General features: G+C 48.5%; 1 pseudogene; it reads right to left on the bottom strand.

The window, feature by feature from the left end:
* Window positions 1-788: 788 nt before the first annotated feature.
* Window positions 789-1,425, bottom strand: LOC123067764 (uncharacterized; annotated as a pseudogene).
* Window positions 1,426-20,352: the final 18,927 nt, after the last annotated feature.

Here is a 20,352-nt window from a genome sequence, read left to right as displayed (position 1 = left end):
ATAATCACGGCAAGACATACATCAAGTGTTCTCATAAAGACTCAATCCGATAAGATAACTTCAAAGGGGAAACTCAATTCATCACAAGAGAGTAGAGGGGGAGAAACATCATAAGATCCAACTACAATAGCAAAGCTCAGGATACATCAAGATCGTGCCATAGAAGGAACACGAGAGAGAGAGATCAAACACATAGCTACTGGTACATACCCTCAGCCCCGAGGGTGAACTACTCCCTCCTCGTCATGGATAGCACCGGGATGATGAAGATGGCCACCGGTGATGGGATCCCCCTCCGGCAGGGTGCCGGAACAGGGTCCCGATTGGTTTTTGGTGGCTACAGAGGCTTGCGGCGGCGGAACTCCTGATCTATCTTCTGTTCTGGAAGTTTTAGGGTACGTAGGTATATATGGGTGCAGGGGGTACGTTGGTGCACCTCCGGGGTGCTCACGAGGTAGGGGCGCGCGCCCAGGGGGGTGGGCGCGCCTCCCACCCTCGTGGGCAGCCCGTATTTCCCCTGACGTGCAATCCAAGTTCCCTGGGTTGCTTTCCTTCCAAAAATAACTTCTCTAGTTGATTTCATTCCGTTTTGACTCCGTCTGATATTCCTTTTCCTCGAAACACTGAAATAGGCATAAAACAGCAAATCTGGGCTGGGCCTCCGGTTAATAGGTTAGTCCCAAAAATAATATAAAAGTGGATAATAAAGCCCAATATTGCCTAAAACAGTAGATAAAGTAGCATGGAGCAATCAAAAATTATAGATACGTTGGAGACGTATCACCCGTCTACTCTCTTGTAATGGATTCGGCGAAGGACGGGCAGTCAAGGTTGACAGAGGAGGCGGAGTGGAAGGTGGGCACCGTGAGCGAGAGGCGGCGAAGGAGGGACGCGTGCAGGTCCTCGGCGGTGAGCGACGCGGTCCTGCGGATGAGCAGCAGGCAGAACTCCTCCTCGAGGCGTGCCATGGCGACCTACAGCACGGCCTCGACGCGCGGGCCGGCCTCGCCCATGAGGCAGGCGGCCACAGCAAGGTACTCCTCGGCGTCCTCGGGCGACTTGAACACCAGCCGGTCCCCGGCCGTGGTGGAGTCCCACTGCTCCACTAGACGCAACGCGTCCTCCACCACCGCATCCCTCTCGTCCTCTAGGTCGTCACCATCGCCGCCGAAGCCGGGGCCGGGCGTCCCCCACTCCCGCCCGTACTCTCCCTCCTCCTTGCCCCCTCCAGGAGCTCGGAGCCGGCCGTGGCATTGGGGCGCCCGCTGCCGGGAAGAGGTCGAACATGAGGGAGAAGTGGTTGTTGAAGCTGGAGAGGAAGCGGATCATGTCGTCCGCGACGTTCTTGGAGTTGGCGAGCGACTTGACGATCTGCTGCGCTGCCGCGATCACCTTCTCCTGCCCGTCGGGCGGCGCCACCGCCATCCCATCCCTGCGCCGCGCCGCGCCGCTCACCTGTGCTCTTGGATCGGAGGAGGGCGATGAGGGCGGTATGAAAGGGGGCGGGGAGTCGCGGAGGCGGAAGGGGGGAGAGGAGGGGAGAGGAAGGGGGAGGGAGGCGAGTCGCTGATCTGCTGAGCTGACCTTGGGTTTGAGCGAGTCGTTGTCGGGTGGTTTAGATGTCTGTCTGGGCTAAAATAGGTTGGACTGATGATCTTTCCTGCTTTGATCATAGGCTTTATCGTACGGATCAGACCGGGATCAGATTCATTCCGGCGACCATACGCTAACTCACTTTATGCCGCCCATGCACCTCGACCGGGATCGAATCGTTAGCATGCGGACATTACGGCTTCGAGAATTATGTAGACATGAGCGAGACACATCTCTAGCCAATAACCAATAGCAGAACATGGATGCTCATATTGGCTCCCACATATTATACGAAGATCTTTATAGGTCAAACCGCATAACAACATACATTGTTCCCTTTGTCATGGGAATGTTACTTGTCTAAGATTCGATCATGGGTATCATCATACCTAGTTCAATGTCGTTACCGGAAAGTCTCTTTACTCGTTCCGTAATACTTCATCCCGTAACTAACTCATTAGTCACATTTCTTGCAAGGCTTATAGTGATGAGCATTACCGAGAGGCCCAGAGATAGCTCTCCGAAACATGGAGTGATAAATCCTAATCTCGATCTATTCCAACTCTACAAACACCTTCAGAGACACCTGTAGAGCATCTTTATAATCACCCATTTACGTTATGACGTTTAATAGCACACAAAGTGTTCTTTCGGTATTCGGGAGTTGCATAATTTCATAGTCCGAGGAACATGTATAAGTCATGAAGAAAGTAGTAGCAATGAAACTGTAACGATCATAATGCTAAGCTAACGGATGGATCATGTCCATCACATCATTCTCCTAATGATGTGATCCCGTTCATCAAATGACAACACATGTCTATGGTTAGAAAACATAACCATCTTTGATTAACGAGCTAGTCAAGTAGAGGCATACTAGGGACAATACGTTTTGTCTATGTATTCAGACATGTACTAAGTTTCCGATTAATACAATTCTAGCATGAATAATAAGCATTTATCATGAAATAAGGAAATAAATAATAACTTTATTATTGCCTTTAGGGTATATTTCCTTCAGTCTCCCACTTGCAATAGAGTCAATAATCTAGATTACAAAGTAATGATTGTAACACCCATGGAGTTTTGGTGCTGATCATGTTTTGCTCGTGGAAGAGGCTTAGTCAACGGGTCTGCAACATTCAGATCCGTATGTATCTTGCATATCTCTATGTCTCCCTCCGACACTTGATGACAGATGGAATTGAAGTGTCTCTTGATGTGTTTGGTTCTCTTGTGAAATCTGGATTCCTTCGCTAAGGCAATTGCACCAGTATTGTCACAAAAGATTTTCATTGGACCCGATGCACTAGGTAGGACACCTAGATCGGATATGAACTCCTTCATCCAGACTCCTTCATTTGCTGCTTCCGAAGCAGTTATGTACTCCGCTTCACACGTAGATCCTGCCACGACGCTCTGTTTGGAACTGCACCAACTGACAGCTCCACCATTCAATAAAAATATGTATCCGGATTGTGACATAGAGCCATCCAGATCAGTGTCAAAGCTTGCATCGACGTAACCATTTACGACGAGCTCTTTTTCACCTCCATAAACGAGAAACATATCCTTAGTCCTTTTCAGGTATTTCAGGATGTTCTCGACCGTTGTCTAGTGCTCCACTCCGGGATTACTTTGGTACCTCCCTGCTAAACTTATAGCAAGGCACACATCAGGTCTGATACACAGCATTGCATACATGATAGAACCTATGGCTAAAGCATAGGGAATAACTTCCATTTTGTCTCTACCTTCTGCAGTGGTCGGGCATTGAGTCTGACTCAACTTCACACCTTGTAACATAGGCAAGAACCCTTTGTTTGACTGATCCATTTTGAACTTCTTCAAAACTTTATCAAGGTATGTGCTTTGTGAAAGTCCAATTAAGCATCTTGATGTATCTCTATAGATCTTGATCCCAATATGTAAGCAGCTTCACCGAGGTCTTTCATCAAAAAACTCTTATTCAAGTATCCTTTTATGCTATCCGGAAATTCTATATCATTTCCAATCAACAATATGTCATCCACATATAATATTAGAAATGCTACAGAGCTCCCACTCACTTTCTTGTAAATACAGACTTCTCCTAAAGTCTGTATAAAACCATATGCTTTGATCACACTATCAAAATGTTTATTCCAACTCTGAGAGGCTTGCACCAGTCCATAAATGGATCGCTGGAGCGTCCACACTTTGTTAGCACCCTTTGGATCGACAAAACCTTTTGGTTGCATCATATACAACTCTTCTTCCAGAAATCCATTCAGGAATGCAGTTTTGACATCCATCTGCCAAATTTCGTAATCATAAAATGCGGCAATTGCTAACATGATTCAGATAGACTTAAGCATCGCTATGGGTGAGGAAGTGTCATCGTAGTCAATTCCTTGAACTTGTCGAAAACCTTTCGCAACAAGTCGAGCTTTGTAGACAGTAACATTGCCGTCAGCGTCAGTCTTCTTCTTGAAGATCCATTTATTTTCTATGGCTTGCCGCTCATCAGGCAAATCAAACCAAAGTCCACACTTTGTTCTCATACATGGATCCCACCTCAGATTTCATGGCCTCAAGCCATTTCGCGGAATCTGGGCTCATCATCGCTTCCTCATAGTTCATAGGTTCACCATGCACTACTAGGGAAAACCTTGTACACAAAATCTTAGCAGGAGCGCGGCACAAAAAGAGGCGCTACTGCTAATTAGCAGTAGCGCTGGTGAGGAAAACTCGATACCGATGCAAATTTAGCAGTAGCGTGTGAGGTCTAAACCGCGCTGCTACAAAAATCGACCGACAGTAACTACCAACCTAAGTTTAGCAGCATCGCGGTGCCACGATGCGCGCTGCTGCTAATGCAATAGTAGTAGCGCACTTTTTACTCACGTCGTTGCTGCTAATTTTGTAATTGGCCACACAGTTGGCCCTGTTTAGCAGTAGTGCATGTGAGGAAAGCGCACTGCTGCTACGCTCTTATCAGTATGTGACACCCCAAAATTTTGACCTTGTTCTGTTAATTAAAATTTTGCCAGGAAATTAAAAAATTTATTTTCTGGGCTCCCTTTTGATTTTTGGACCTTTTTTCTCTCTTGTTATATGGAGTTTCCCCCCAAAAGAAAACCTTTCAAATATGTTTTGGGCTTGTTTAACCTCTCAAGAAAAACTTTTCTTTTATTAGTAGAAATAATTACATAATTAATTTGCTTGATCTTTATTTTCTTGAAAAATGGTTTTCCAAGGTTATATGGCCATATTTGAACTACAACCATTTGATAAATTCACTTAAAATTCCAACCAAAAATTGGAGATGTCAGGTGATGTTTTAAAATCACTTTTATGCAAAAATATCTTTTATTCATGAAATATTTTGAGCTCTACACCCAATTTTCTTCTCTGGTCCAAAGGACAGTTGTGCACTACGACCTATTTAAATAATTCTTTAATACTCCTACCAAAATTTTGGGATGTCAACAGGAGTATATTAATCAAATTTTTGCAAAAACCCAGTGAGGTCCTTTGAAAAATTTGAGTGAACCATCCTCATCTTCATTCTGGTCCAACATAATGGTTTGTACAGCATCCATATTCTTGCTTGCTCTTTGTCTTTGATTCTTTCCCCTGCTTGTAGACCACCCTACAAAACCCCTAAGTCCAGGAGCATGCAACCATTGGAATACTTTTGGTCCATGAGATGATGCCATTTACCTCCTGTCTAGAATTGAAGTTCTCCAAATCTTGCACTAACAAGTTTGTGATTTTCACTAACTAATCTCACCACCCTCTTATGCATCTAATGAGACCACCATCTGGAAGTTTTTACCACTCCAAGAAATGCCTAGGTGCCTGTGGCATTTTGTCAAACACCTTGAGAGCATGGACAGATTTGGCATGAGTTTTTATTTGCACTATGAACTTGGTCTCCTGACCAAACCACCTTGTCCCTTGATCTTCCCTCTATCACTAACCTAGTTCTGTTGCTTGCCAACCTCACCCGAGACCTCTAGCATGCCCCGGCATTTTATCGAACACGTTTCGTGCGTGCTCTGGGCGCGAGCAGAGCGCGCGTTTTGCACGTGCCGCGCCCGAGCCGACACGTCGCGCCCCTGGTTTTTGCCCGCTCTGTAGCGCCACGCCACGCACTCCCCTTCTCACCGCATCACGCCAAGCCGCCCTGGCAGCCTACAGCGCCGCCGTCAGGGCACTCTTGGCGGCACGCCGGCGTCCGCAGTGCGCCCCTGCCTCGGTCGGTGCCTCCCAAGCCACCAGCGCTCGCCAGCTGCCCCCTTAAGCATCTCCAGCTCATCCGCAACCTCGTCCCCTAGCACGCGTCGCCGCCACGTCGCCATAGCTACAGAAAGACGGTCGCCGGCAACCTTATCCCCGGCCGCCGCGGAACCGCCTTGGCGAGTCTATTTAAGGAGCCCCGAGCTCATCCCCGCACGCAGGCAGCCTCTCACTATCCTCCTAGTGCCCCCGTTACCGTCAATTGAGGGGGAAGAGGCCGTCTTCATCGACTCTGGCCTGTTCGGCCACCGCCGCCTCCCGGCTTCGTTCGGCATAACCAGAGCCTCCCTGGCCCTCCCAACACCACCAACAGACTCCACTCCATCTTGCGGAGCTGCCCAGACCCCCAGCTGCGACGGAGAGCCACCGAAGCCACAAATCCACTTTACTCCCGAAGCCGCCGGCCGCCGCGAAGCTCGTCGACGACGATTCCCTCCATCCCCGACGACCCTACAACCACCGGAAGGACCGCCCTTGATCCGCGGATCCATCCCCGCTCTCAGCTCCCCGTAAGGACCCGCCGTTCGCCGGCGACGATCGCCGGAGTCCCGCACCCCGCTCGGGCAGAGGAAGAGGAGGGAGGACGACTGGTCAAACCTGACCAGTGGGCCAGACAGGCCCACTGTCAGTGACCCAGCCCCGCCACCACGTGTATTAAGTGGAGGCACATTCTCAAAGTACGTCTTTGACGTGTGCGTATATTCGAAACGTTTTTCTTTTTCTGTTTTATTTTAAAAACAGTTTTTGACCAAAACTTTGACCGAGCTTAACTTTTTAAATACAACTCCAAATGAGTTGATTCTTTTTCCTACCTCTCTCAAATATTGTCTAGTTTATTTTAAGATTCATTTCAGAAAAATTCAGACAACTTTTTGGTACTGTTTTTGAAACTATATATTGATTCAAAAATATTTTAAATAGGATTTTGGAGTGAGGAGAAAGCTTTCAAAAGTTTTGGAGTGCACCCTGCCTTTCCACACATTGAAGGCAAGCATCCTGAACCCTGGCATAATATTTTGCATGCGTTGTTTGACATGATCATGACACCACCTCATTACATAGGACTCGTTATTTTATGTGGTGATATGATCATTTGCATGAATGCTTATTGGAATTTCCTTGCTGTTGGAAATGGACATGCTTGGGATGATGATCATCCTCGTATGCCTTTCGTGCCTACCGGAAGGAAAACGGGAAAGTCTCTGTCTTGGATAGACCCAAGCTTGTCCCTAGTTTCTCATTGAGACGAGTGTGTCCGGCATGGCATGAGGGGTATGATGAGTGGTGACTCTGTCTGTTGGATGAAATATATTCGTTATGCTAATCATGCAGGGAATACTTAAACCTCCTGAGTCGACCCTAGATCGAGTCTTGTTCCAGTAACCCCCATACTTGTTTCGTACTACCACTCATCTCTACAACAAGTAGAGTACGGTTCAGTAAGTTGTCAACCTCTTTCTAGCACACACCATACAGAGAGGCCATGGTGGAAGATACCGGTTGTAGCTGGTAGGCAGGCCACCTGGTCCGGGGGCATGGGTGTTTCCGGTTGAGACTGAGAGGGGAGGCCACCCCTTAGAGCACGCAATATAAATTTGATCCCATGCTACGCGAGGTTGTAGCCTCCCACTTAGAGTTTGCTTGACAGGTGTCGTGGGTGATTCCAGACACGTGTGAGTTAAGCTGGTGTGTGCAAGTTAGGTGTGTTTTCAACAAAAAGGCCGTAGACGGAATTAGTCCCGATGGACTAAAGGAATCCGTTACTCGTGGGTAAAGAGTACACCCTCTGCAGAGATTAAACCTATTCGAATAGCCATGTCCATGGTTAAGGATTACAGTCTGGGATGGGTCAAGTGTCGGTCTTAGTGTCGGTCTTCGGAGGAGAAAAACTGTTAAACCAGAACATGGATCGTGACTTGAGGCTTATGATGATTATTATTTTTATTATGGACTAACACCTTTATATTAATTGAAATACCGAGTATCCCTGGGATGGTTTTACCTCCTGGATATTCACTATATTTATTTTCTTTATAAGCCCTTTATGCGGTGTCGCTCAGACGCCCGACTGTGGCATGTTGTTATTTATTTTCTTTATAAGCCCTTTATGCGGTGTCGCTCAGACGCCCGACTGTGGCATGTTGTTATTTATTTTCTTTATAAGCCCTTTATGCGGTGTCGCTCAGACGCCTGACTGTGGCATGTTGTTATTTATTTTCTTAATAAGCCCTTTGTGCGGTGTCGCTCAGACGCCTGACTATGGCATGTTGTTATTTATTTTCTTTATAAGCCCCTTTATGCGGTGTCGCTCAGACGCCCGACTGTGGCATGTTGTTATTTATTTTCTTTATAAGCCCTTTATGTGGTGTCGCTTAGACGCCCGACTGAGGCATTTCACTTTGTTTACTAACCTTTCGAGGCGTCGCTTCAGACACCCGATCGGTGCATTTTATTATTAATATGTTATTGCATATTCATAAATAACCTGCTTGCATGCATCAGAGTTTTTATTATCTTTTGTGACTGACGTCGTGGGCATAAAATATTTCAGAACATCGTTGTTATATTGTACCCATGTTCATAATGTTTGTGAGTACATTCAAAGTACTCATTGGCTTGTCCCTGGCTATTGTCTTGGTCAGATTTCTTGCGCGGAGAGGAGCGACCGCGATGAGAGCCCCGGAACCTAAGCAACGGTGATAGCAGCCTCGCGAAGATAGGAGTTAACCTGGTCAGCTGTTCCTGTGGGAAATGGAGTCCCATAGATGCAGATGATTCACAACCCGCTTCCGCCATCAACCACTAGAAACCATTTGTTGTACTCACAGACCAGAATGGTCGTGTACTGCATATTTTGTGTTTTGCTTGGAATTTCTGTAACAAGTTGGTGCCTCATCAGCTAACAGTAATCCTGGGGCTGATGAGCACAAAGTCCATTTTCTAGGAAATTAATACCCGGAAAACCGGTCGCGACACAGTAGCGCGTTTTTCCTCCCGCGCTACTGCTAAGATGCAGCCCCCACCACCTTTTCCCACCTGTCCTCCCCTCCCCCATCTCCTCTCCTCCCTTTCCCCTACCTCCCACATCCTCCCTCTCTCACTCTTCTTATTCCTCAATACTTCTCCCCCATTACTCTCCCTCTTCTACCTACCTTTCTCTCTCTTCATTACTCCTAGCTAACTACACCACCTCCATTAATGCATCTCCTTTCTCTTTTTCCTTCCCCCTCCACTAGTTGAAGTTGTCTCCTCCCAAATTAGCTAGCTAGGTAGATGTAGCATTTAGTTAAGTGACCTATTTGCCCCCTAACTAGATCTATCTTTGTCAAGAAGAGCTTTGTGCACTTTTGATCTCCCCACATCATCATCTCCACCGTGTGCTCGATCTCGAGATAGAGGTGATTTAAATTTCATGCTTTTGCAAAATGGAAATATGTGTATGTGTGTGATATGATAATTGGGCGATATGATGGAAATTGTGTGTGTGGCATGAGTTGACTCCAAATTGTGCTTTTGAGTTGCCTATGTTTTGCCAAAATATTGATTTATTTCCGTTTCGGCGAATTCCGGGCAAACTCTAGATCTATATGTCCTATTTTTAGGGAAGGCCATGCCGAATTTTTGTATGACTTTGATGCATGCACACATTTTTATAATAAATTTGTTTATTATTACCATGCAGACGTTCATGATGGTCAGTGAACGATGGTGGATAGGTGGTTGCGGTCGGCGGTGTAGGACATGAAAGAAAATAACCGGACAGAGGTTTTATGTCCATGTCGAAAATGCAAAGGAATAGTTTGGCACGACCCCTATGACGATGGTCGTGTCGAAGCACACCTGCTCATGACTGGTTTCATGGATGGCTATACTCGGTGGATAATTGAAGATGAGGATGACGATATTGAGGACGCCGACGGGGCAGGCAAATGACGACACGGGGCAAGACAAAGAGATGATCGATAATGGCGGCGGGGAAGAGGTCGGACATGGCGGCGGAGAAGGGGCTGGTCATGGCGGAGGAGAAGGGGCCGGACATGGCGGCGGAGAGAACGTGGAGTCCACGCAGCAGAGTTCATCGGTACTAAGTTCAATCGTGCGGGACCCTCATATTCAAGCACTGCTTCGCAAGGAGACGAGTACTGAGAGAGCTACTTCTAGAGAGGAGGCTAAGCTGGAGCAACTGGTGGTAGACTCGAACACTCCATTGTATGATGGTTGCAATCCTGACGTGACCCGCTTGAGTTTCATGCTCCAACTCCTGAAGACGAAGGCTAAAAACAAATGGACCGACACTAGTCTCGATGAGCATCTCAAGTACCTAAAGGATGTTGTTCCCGCGGGGAATCTATGTCCTATTAGTGTTGATGAGGCTAAGAAGATAGTGTGCCCTCTTGATCTGCCGCACGTTAGATACCATGCATGCATCAAGTATTGCATAATTTATCGGAAGGGGCACGCAGAAAAAACAAGCTGTCCGGTGTGCAATGCTTCTCGATACAAGAAGGTCGGGAAGACTACGATCAGTACAGCAACCCAATGAGGGAAGATGACGATGATGATGAAGTATACGTGAAAAGAAGAATCAATACTAAATTACCTAAGAAAAATCGTACTCCATGGAAAAGGCAAAGTCACAATGAGGGGCTCAATTATTCTTCAACGAACAAGAAGAGAAAGTAGCTGACTCAAAAACAAAAACGTCAACGATGAGGAACCATATGTTATCGGTCGAATGATGTAATATATATGTTCCTATTTTGTATACACACTTAGCCATTATTATGCATGGGTCCAATGATGTAATATATATGTTCCTATTTTGTATACATATTTAACCGTCAAATGATGCAATATATATCGCCTTCCATTCGTTCACTGCTCTCAGAAAAAAAGTGAGAGAAAATAAAGGAAAAGAAAATAGACTGAAACAAATAGGAAAACTGCTATATAGGTACTGGTTATAGTAGCAACACTTTTGTGAGAAAAGAGCTACATCTAGTCAAGGTAGCAGTAGCGGTTTCTACACAAAACCGCCATAGCTACTTGGAGTAGCTATAGCGCCTTTTGTCTAAACGCGCTACTGCTATGCCCACTTAACCCCCAAAATCCCCACTCCTCTCTTCATCCCGCCTCTTTTCCCCCAAATCCCCACTCTCTCTTCCCCCGTTGCGCCGCCAAAGTGCTGCCCTCGCCGCGCCCCTGCGCTCGCCCCCGACCCCGACCCCGACCCCGGCTCCGGCCCCGGCGCTCGCCCACGGCCTCGGTCCCGACCCCGACCCCGGCTCCGGCCCCGGCGCTCGACCCCGACCCCTCCCAACCTCGGCTGTCGTCGGGCCTGCACCCTCTGTAAGCCCCCACCGCTCCTCCTCTCTCTGGTAGCTAGGTTCTTTGGTTAATTTACTTAGGTTTTAGTTAGGGCAGATGGTTAATTAGGTTATATATTTAGTTATGAATTTAGCTAGGGTTTTTCTTCAAGTTCTATATTTTTCTTCCTTTTATATGCAAATTTAAAGTGGACATGTGATATGTGGACATGTGATGTTTTGGACATGTCATATTTGGAATTTGGACATGTCATTTGGACATGATGATTATGTGCAGGGTAAATGATCTGAGTGGCCTATGTTACGCCAGAATGTTGATTCATTTCTGTTCCGGTGAATTTCAGGCGCTCGATATGGCCATTTTTTAGCAAAGGTCATGCCAAAATTTTCTGTGAATTTTGGCATGATTTGTGCTAGATAGTAGGCATATCGAGTGCTGGGAGTTGCGGGGAAATGACATTCCGGCAAACATAGATTTCTTTTTATGTCATTTCTCATTTTTCCATAGTTTTAGAATTAAATGAGGAGACTTAATCATAGGAAACATGTTGAACAACGAATGAACTGGGCCTTCTAACCAAGATGCAGACGAGTGGGATTATGAGGGTGAACAAGAGTACCTCGACTATTTGACTGCTAAGAAATTGCAAAGTAAAGGTTTGCAGGTCAGCCTGGATGATGGTACTGACGCCGAGATCGACACCTACGGCACCGGCACTGATGGTGGTGCCGAGACCGGCAGGGAAGGTATCGGCGCCGATGCCGCTACCGAAAGGAAGAAGCAGAAGAAGTAGAGGATACGAAAACCTAACAAACCAGGGATTGGACGACTAGTTTTCTTCCTGCGGTTTGACCATATCTTTGAGATGTTCCTGACAAGGTGGCTCGATTTTACAATCGTGCGCCTTTTTGCGCTACATATGAGCTCCGTCATGAAGAGAGAAGAAGTCTCGCAAATCTGTGTGGCAGATCCGTACTACATGGACGAGTCTTTCTTGAGTCTCGGCGACTTTGAGCGTGAAACTGCTAGGGACTACCTCCAAAACTTCATGGTACAGAATAAGGACCAGGAAATTGTCCTCCTGCCTTATCATCCAAAGTAAGGCAGTTCCGGATAACCCTTTCGTACATTTCAATCATTCCTTCTCGCTCATATGGAGAATAATTTGAGCTGTCTTTTCTCCGCAGCAACGGGTGCTGTCCTTATCGTTCTTTACCCGTGAGTCTCCCATGCCATGTATTTCGACCCTTCCAGAGACTACGAGAAGAAGGACTACACCCACATAATGAATATTCTAGATGATGCTCTCCAAGGCTTCAGCATTAGAGGTGGCCACATGCAGATCAGGAAACAAAGGAACAAGAAGATGATTTTCACGCATAAAACTAATTTCTGCTGCATCCATGTCCCAAAACCAAGCAAGAAAGATGGATTCTACATCCTCCATCTCATGATTGAGTTTAGCACGGATCACCAAAAGCTTCGCATGACAAGCAGAAATGATGATCATATCCACAAGTGGGTAGAATCTCATGCAGAAGCGGATTATAAACTTAGAGATGACTTCTTTCGCATCCAAAGGGACATTGCGACGATCATCATGAAAGAAGTCGTTGATGAGAAGGGGATGTTCCACCATAGCCCTATATCGCGAGCTGACATCCAAACTTGCATAGGCATGCAACGTCATTGTAGAAGACTATAGGATGCAACTCAATTGTATTCCATTGGAGTCGGTTACAATATATATAGGTGGTGTCTTGCGTGACAAGCCAACTAACCCTACAATATCTCTAGAGATCAATCTATACAAGGGTAGAGATAATAGGAGAATCAGCCAGAAATAAATACAAAGGTATCACGTTTCAACCCCCCCCCCGGCAGTCAAAGCATCGGCGTCGGCGATGCAAAGACTGGAACGAAACTCCTGGAATGCAGCGGTAGGAAATCCCTTGGTCATGATGTCGGCAAACTGTTGGGTGGTCGGTACATGAAGAACACGAAGCTGACCCAACTGAACCTTCTCGCGCACAAAGTGAACATCGAGCTCAATGTGTTGGTGCGCTTGTGCTACACCGGATTAGCCGCGAGATAGGTGGCTGACACGTTGTCATAGAAGACCACAGTAGCCTTCGGAAGAGAAATCCGAAGCTCACCGAGAAGATGACGAAGCCAACCAGTCTCCGCAACGACGTTAGCGATAGCTCGGTACTCGGCCTCAGCACTCGAACTGGAGATAGTAGGCTGCCGTTTAGAGGACTAAGAGACCAGAGAGTCACCGAAGAAGACACAATAGCCAGGTGTGGAACGTCGAGTGTCTGGACAACCAGCCCAATCTGCATCAGTATAAGCAAGAAGCTCAGTCGAGGTGGATGCACGGAGATGAAGACCGTAGGTCGGGGTGCCACGAATGTACCAAAGAATGCGCTTGACCAAAGACTAGTGAACATCACGGGGCGAGTGCATATGCAAGAAAACTTGCTGCATCGCAAACTGAATGTCTGGTTTGGTGAGCGTGAGGTACTGAAGAGCACCCACAATGCTATGGTAAAGAGCGGCGTCGGTGGCAGGCTGGCCAGCGGTGGCGGAGAGCTTCGGCTTGGCCTCAGCAGGTGTGGCGGCTGGCTTGCAGTCAGTCATGCCGGCACAGTCCAGAAGATCAAGAGCGTACTGTCCCTGATGCAGAAAGAACCCAGTGGCATCACGTTGCACATTAATGCCGAGAAAGAAGTGCAACACTCCAAGTTCCTTCAGACGAAACTCAGAACCGAGACGACCAATGATGTCACGAAGATGATCCGCTCGGGAGGCAGTGATGACAATATCATCAACATAGAGCAGAAGGATAGCCACATGATCAGCCCGATGGACCACGAACAACGACGTGTCAGAGGTGGTGCTAAACCCGAGAAGACCAAGGAACCTAGCGATGCACTGGTACCAGGCGCGCGGGGCCTGTTTGAGGCCATATAATGACCGTGACAACAGGCAGACATCATCCGGTCGCTGAGGGTCAACAAACCCAGTCGGCTGCTGACAGAGGACTTGCTCCTGAAGATGGTCGTACAAAAAGGCATTGTTGATGTCGAGCTGATGTACGGGCCAGTGACGAGAGGCAGCCAGCTGAAGAACCACACGAATCGTTGCATGTTTGACTACCAGAGAGAAAGTCTCAGAGAAGTCAACACCGGCATGTTGTGCAAATCCACGGACAACCCAGCGAGCCTTGTACCTGTCCAGAGAACCGTCCAGGAGGAGTTTGTGATGAAAAACCCACTTGCCCGAGATGATGTTCGCTCCAGGCGGACGAGGAACGAGGGTCCAAGTCCGGTTGGCGACAAGAGCATCATATTCAACGCGCATAACGGCGGTCCAATGCGGATCACTCAACGCAGAGCACACCGATCGCGGAACTGGAGAGAGGGTCGTGATGCTGAGGTTGTGGTAGCGCGGATTCGACTGGTGCACATCGGCCTTGGCACGCATCACCATATGATGGTGAGGCGGCGGGGGAGGCGAGCGTGGACCGCGGTGCCGAGGGGCCACTACAGCCGGCTCGGATGATGATGAAGATGCCGGCGAGGCCATGGGTGTTGATATCGAGGGCGTCGGCGAGGCATGAGAAGGCTCGGCCGACGGGGCCGAGAGGGCCGGCTCCTCCGGAGCCAACAAGGAGCCAGAGGGCTCGGTCGTAGACGGCGATGAGGGCGCAGTCGGGCCTGAAGTGGTCAGCTCCTCCTGAGCCGACGAGGCGCCCGATAGCCCAGCTGGGGGCGTGCTCGACTCCGCCTGAGCCGAGGGGCGGCGGCCTCACGAGGCCTGGGAGGCCGGCTCCTCCAGAGCCAAGAGGCGGGGGCCCAGCGTGGCCAGGGAGGCCGACTCCTCCTGAGTCAGCGGAGGAAGCACCGAGGGCGGCGAGACGGCGGGTGACGAGGCCGCAACCGCGCCTGACCGACGAGGTGGTGGGAGCGCAAGGGCTCCATGAGTCCGTCGAGGAGAGGCGTCCAGAGATGGCGAGGGACGCGACGCTGCCTGCTGAAACGGAAAAACAACCTCATCAAAATAAACGTGCCTAGACACGATCAAACGATGAGACTCTGGGTCGTAGCAGCGGAAGCCTTTTGTGTTTGGTTGGTAGCCAAGAAAGACACAAGCGATGGAGCGAGGCGCCAGCTTATGTGGTGTCGTGGCGGTGATATTAGGGTAACAAAGGCAACCGAAAACATGAAGATCATCATATGACGGAGGTGACCCGAATAATAGGTGATGAGGGGTGTAGTTCCATCGGAGTTTGCAAGGCCGGATTTTAAGAAGAAGGGTAGCTGTGGCGAGAGCATCGGGCCAAAACCGAGCAGGCATGTGTGCGTGGAAGAGCAATGCACGAACACTCTCATTAAGAGTGCGGAGAACACGTTCGACACGACCGTTTTGCTGAAATGTGTATGGACATGTGAGGCAAAAAATGGAGCCATGAGTGGATAAAAGGGTGCGAATAGAGAGGTTAGAAAATTCCTTTCCGTTGTCGGTTTGAAGATGAGCAATGGTGCGGTGAAAGTGGGTGGCAACATAGGCATAAAAAGCATGAAGGGAGGAAGCGACGTCGGATTTGCGGCGCAACGGAAAGGTCCAAGTGAAATGAGAAAAATCATCCAAAATCACAAGGTAATATGATAAACCCGAATTGCTAGGCACGGGAGATGTCCAAACATTACAGTGAATAACATAAAAAGGAAAAGTAGCAATTGATGATGAAGTTGAAAACGGCAAACGAACGTGTTTTCCTATGCGACAGGCATGACAAGTGTGTGCCTCCGATTTATTACATGAAAAAGGAAAAGTCTGCAAAACTTTATGAAGATCGTCGGCGCCGGGATGGCCAAGACGAGCATGCCAGAGAGAGATGTTGGCATGGAGAGTGATGGGACAACTGCTTGTCGTTTGGCCACACGGGTAAAGATCGTCGGGGGAATCACATCGGTGCAGAACCTTCCGGGAGTGGGCATCCTTGACAGAAAAACCATGTTTGTCAAACTCAACGGTAACAGGATGTTCACGAGTAAGAGTACGGAAAGAACATAGATTTTTGATTAAGGATAGAGACACAAGCACGTTATTGAGAGGTAAGGAAGATGATGAGAGAGGAAGGGAGGACGCGCCGTGGTGGGTGATGGGAAGTGTAGATCCATCACCAACAATGATGCGAGAAAAAAGAGGGTATGGAGAGACACAAGAGAGGATACCCGGGTTCGACACCATATGAGCAGCGGCGCCTGTGTCCATGTACGAGTCCCCGCCGCCGGAGTAGTTGCTTGGGGAAGGGGCGGCATGAAGGGCGGCTAGGAGCGCCGGGTCGTAGGTGTAGCCGGTCGGTGCTGCACCATAGGGAGGTGACATGGCAGCGCCGTGAGCCATGGTCCCGTTGTACGCCGAAGAGCCGCCGGATCCGGAGCCACCCAGTGCGGCCAAGAGGGCCTGATGAAGACCCAGGCGAGGGCCAAGTAGGCCCGGAGCAGGCGCTCGCGGAAGTGGCATCGAGTAGGCATGCACCACCCCCGTCCAGGGGTTGTACCCCGTGAGCCAAGGCGGGGGTGCCGCGGCCTGAGCAGGAGCGGGGGGTGCCGCCTGGCGGGGATGAGAGCCGCCGTTGCAGCCGCAGCCGTCGCGACCTTCCTGCCTCTTCTGGCGGCTCTGGTCAAGGGCGGCGGGCGGCTGTGGAGCCGGCGCGCGAGGAGGCTGCGGGAGGGCGGCGGGCCCCTTGAGGGTGCCGCCGTGAAGGGCGGCGAGAGGAGCTTGCCGCGCCGCGTGACGAAGACGCTTCTCCTCCATGCGAAGATACGTGACCGCCTTGGCGTACGTCGGCGTGATGAGGGAGAGGTTGGCGGCGGATTGGCCGAGGTCGGGGTGGAGGCCGCGAAGGAGGTTGGTGAGGAGGACGGAGTCGTTGATGTTCATGCCGACGTCGCGAAGCTCGTCCGCGAGAACTTTCATCCACGTGCAGTACTCATCGATCGAGAGATCGTTTTGCTGCATGGTGAAAAAATCACCTTAGAGGAAGACACGACGCTGGAGTTGATTGTCGGGGAAGAGGTCGCACAGTCGTGTCCACATAGCGTACGCCAACGGATCACGGGAGTTCACCATGTTGAAGAGACCTGGAGAGATGGTGAGAAAAAGCCACTTGACGATGCAGGCGTCCACAGCAAGCCACTCATCGTCGTCCTTCATGTCGCGGATGTCGACGCTGCCATCAACATGCTCGATGAGGCGGAAGGAGCGGAAGAGGAGCGCGAAGTAGGTGCGCCATGCATTGTAGGAAGGAGAGTCGAGGTCGAGGACGACGGGAACGTGGTCTTTGATGTGGAGCTTGTTGAGGCGATCGGAGGTGAAGGCAGCACCGGCGAAGGAGCCGGCGTCGGAGATGTCGGGTTTGGAGCGAGACATGGTGGTGGCGTCGGCTGGAGAGTGGTAGGGAGAGGCGGCGGCGGCTACAGAGGAGGGAGTAGCGGCAGCAGCGTGATAGGGTTTAGGGTTTGGTGTGGCGGCGGCTCCTATAGGAGGAGTGGCAGCGGCGGCGGCGGCGTAGGAGGGTTAGGGTTTTGGTGCGGCGGCGGCGGCGTGCGGAACAGGCGGCGGCGGCAGGGAGAGGGGCGACGGCGGCGTGAGACGCGGCGACGGACTAGAGCGGAAGCGAGAGAGATTGGTAGAAAACTGATACCATGTAGAAGACTATAGGATGCAACTCAATTGTATTCCATTGGAGTCGGTTACAATATATATAGGTGGTGTCTTGCGTGACAAGCGAACTAACCCTACAATATCTCTAGAGATCAATCTATACAGGGGTAGAGATAATAGGAGAATCAGTCGGAAATAAATACAAAGATACCACGTTTCAACAGTCATGACCCCACGCTGTTCAAGAAGCTAGGGTCCATCCTCGATGATATGGAAGGATGGAACTTCTAGTGATTTATGATGCCAATGATGATGATATGTATCGTTTGAACTTGTATACTTTCTGTAAGATGAAACTTTGTGATGTCCATGGTCCCTGCCGAACTTGCGTAACGCTACTTTGTTAGTTTGGGTACGATGACCTGCGTACCTCTAGTTAATTAGTTTGCGTACTGTATGTTTCATCTAGTTGCTAGCCCTTTCTTTTTCGTGTTGCTCTAGTATATTTTGTTGCATATGATTGTACATCCTCTTGATGAAGATGCATCTCTAACAGGTACCTAGCTTCTTGATGGCAAGATGGCAGTGCTATGTCGTGTACAAAGGGAAGGTTCTGGGGGTATACAACGAGTGGCCTGAGTGTCAGGTGCAAGTGAATGGGGTCTCGGGCGCCAGCCATAAAGGCTTCAAAAGCAGACAAGAAGGAGAAGCTAGTTACTTGAGGTTCACGCTAGCGCGAGAGAGGACTCGTAACCGCCGCCTCATGTACTGCATAGTTCCGCTCTCACTCATAGTGATATCTCTTCTTGCGTATACCATTGTTTAGATGGATAACATTGTAGTTGCAAGTATCCGAGACTTGCATGTATCGCTATTTTTGAGATGATGCCGAGATACCACTTTGTGTTGGATGATGATTATGATGAGACTATTTGTATGTAGATTCTATGATTACATTTGTATGTGCTAAAGATTCTTGTATAAAGCCTATTCAAATAGAAACAAATATGCACAAAAAAACCAAAAACTACTAAAATTAGCAGTAGCGAGTGGAGAAAAGTTAGGAGCAGCATGTCAGTAGCAGTAGCGCATACAGGCAAAGCGTGCTAGAGCTATTAGTAGTAGATATCTTACACGCAGCACGCCACTCCTACACTTGTATAGCAGCAGCGCGGTGGAGCACGTGTTGCTGCTACGGGTTAGCTGTAGCGCCTTATTAGTAGCGCTGGACCCCGCGCTACTGATATACATAGAACCCGCGCTGCTGCTAGGCTTTTCCCTAGTAGTGATGGTCTATTACATGACTTCCAGAACAGGATTACTGTACCACTCTGGTGCGGATCGTACTCTGGAAGACCTACGAGGTTCGGTAGTAACTTGATCTGAAGTTTCATGATCATCATCATTAGCTTCCTCACTACTTGGTGTAGGAATCACTGGAACTGATTTATGTGATGAACTACTTTCCAATTTGGGAGAAGGTACAATTACCTCATCAAGTTCTACTTTCCTCCCACTCACTTCTTTCGAGAGAAACTCCTTCTCTAGAAAGGATCCATTTTTAGCAACGAATATCTTGCCTTGGATCTGTGATAGAAGGTGTACCCCAACAGTTTCCTTTGTGTATCCTATGAAGACGCACTTCTTTGATTTGGGTTCGAGCTTATCAGGTTGAAGCTTTTTCACATAAGGATCACAGCCCCAAACTTTAAGAAACGACAACTTTGGTTTCTTGCCAAACCACAGTTCATAAGGCGTCGTCTCAACAGATTTTGATGGTGCCCTATTTAAAGTGAATGCAGTCGTGAAGGTAAGAAAAGAACGATACCCGCCACGAGCCTCAACACTCATTGGACTGCATACATTAGTATGTATTATTTCCAATAAGTCAGTAGCTCGTTCCATTGTTCCGGAAAATGGAGTTTTAGTCATCTTGCCCATGAGGCATGGTTTGCAAGCACCAAGTGATTCATAATCAAGTGATTCCAAAAGTCCATCAGTATGGAGTTTATTCATGCGCTTTACACCGATATGACCTAAACGACAGTGCCACAAATAAGTTGCACTATCATTATCAACTTCGCATCTTTTAGCTTCAATATTATGAACATGTGTATCATCACGATTGAGATTCAACAAAAATAGACCACTCAATAAGGGTGCATGACCATAAAAGATATTACTCATATAAATAGAACAACCATTATTCTCTGATTTAAATGAATAACTGTCTCGCATCAAACAAGATCCAAATATAATGTTCATGCTTAACGCTGGCACCAAATAACAATTATTCAGGTCTAAAACTAATCCCAAAGGTAGATGTAGAGGTAGCGTGCCAACGGTGATCACATCAACTTTGGAACCATTTCCCACGCGCATCGTCACCTCATCCTTAGCAAATCTTCGTTTAATCCGTAGCCCCTGTTTCGAGTTGCAAATATGAGCAACAGAACCAGTATCAAATATCCA

Source organism: Triticum aestivum, chromosome 3B, assembly GCF_018294505.1.
Source record: "Triticum aestivum cultivar Chinese Spring chromosome 3B, IWGSC CS RefSeq v2.1, whole genome shotgun sequence".
Taxonomy (NCBI): Eukaryota; Viridiplantae; Streptophyta; class Magnoliopsida; order Poales; family Poaceae; genus Triticum; species Triticum aestivum.
The sequence above is the reverse complement of the archived record's forward strand: the minus strand, read 5'-3'. Positions and strand labels throughout refer to the sequence as shown.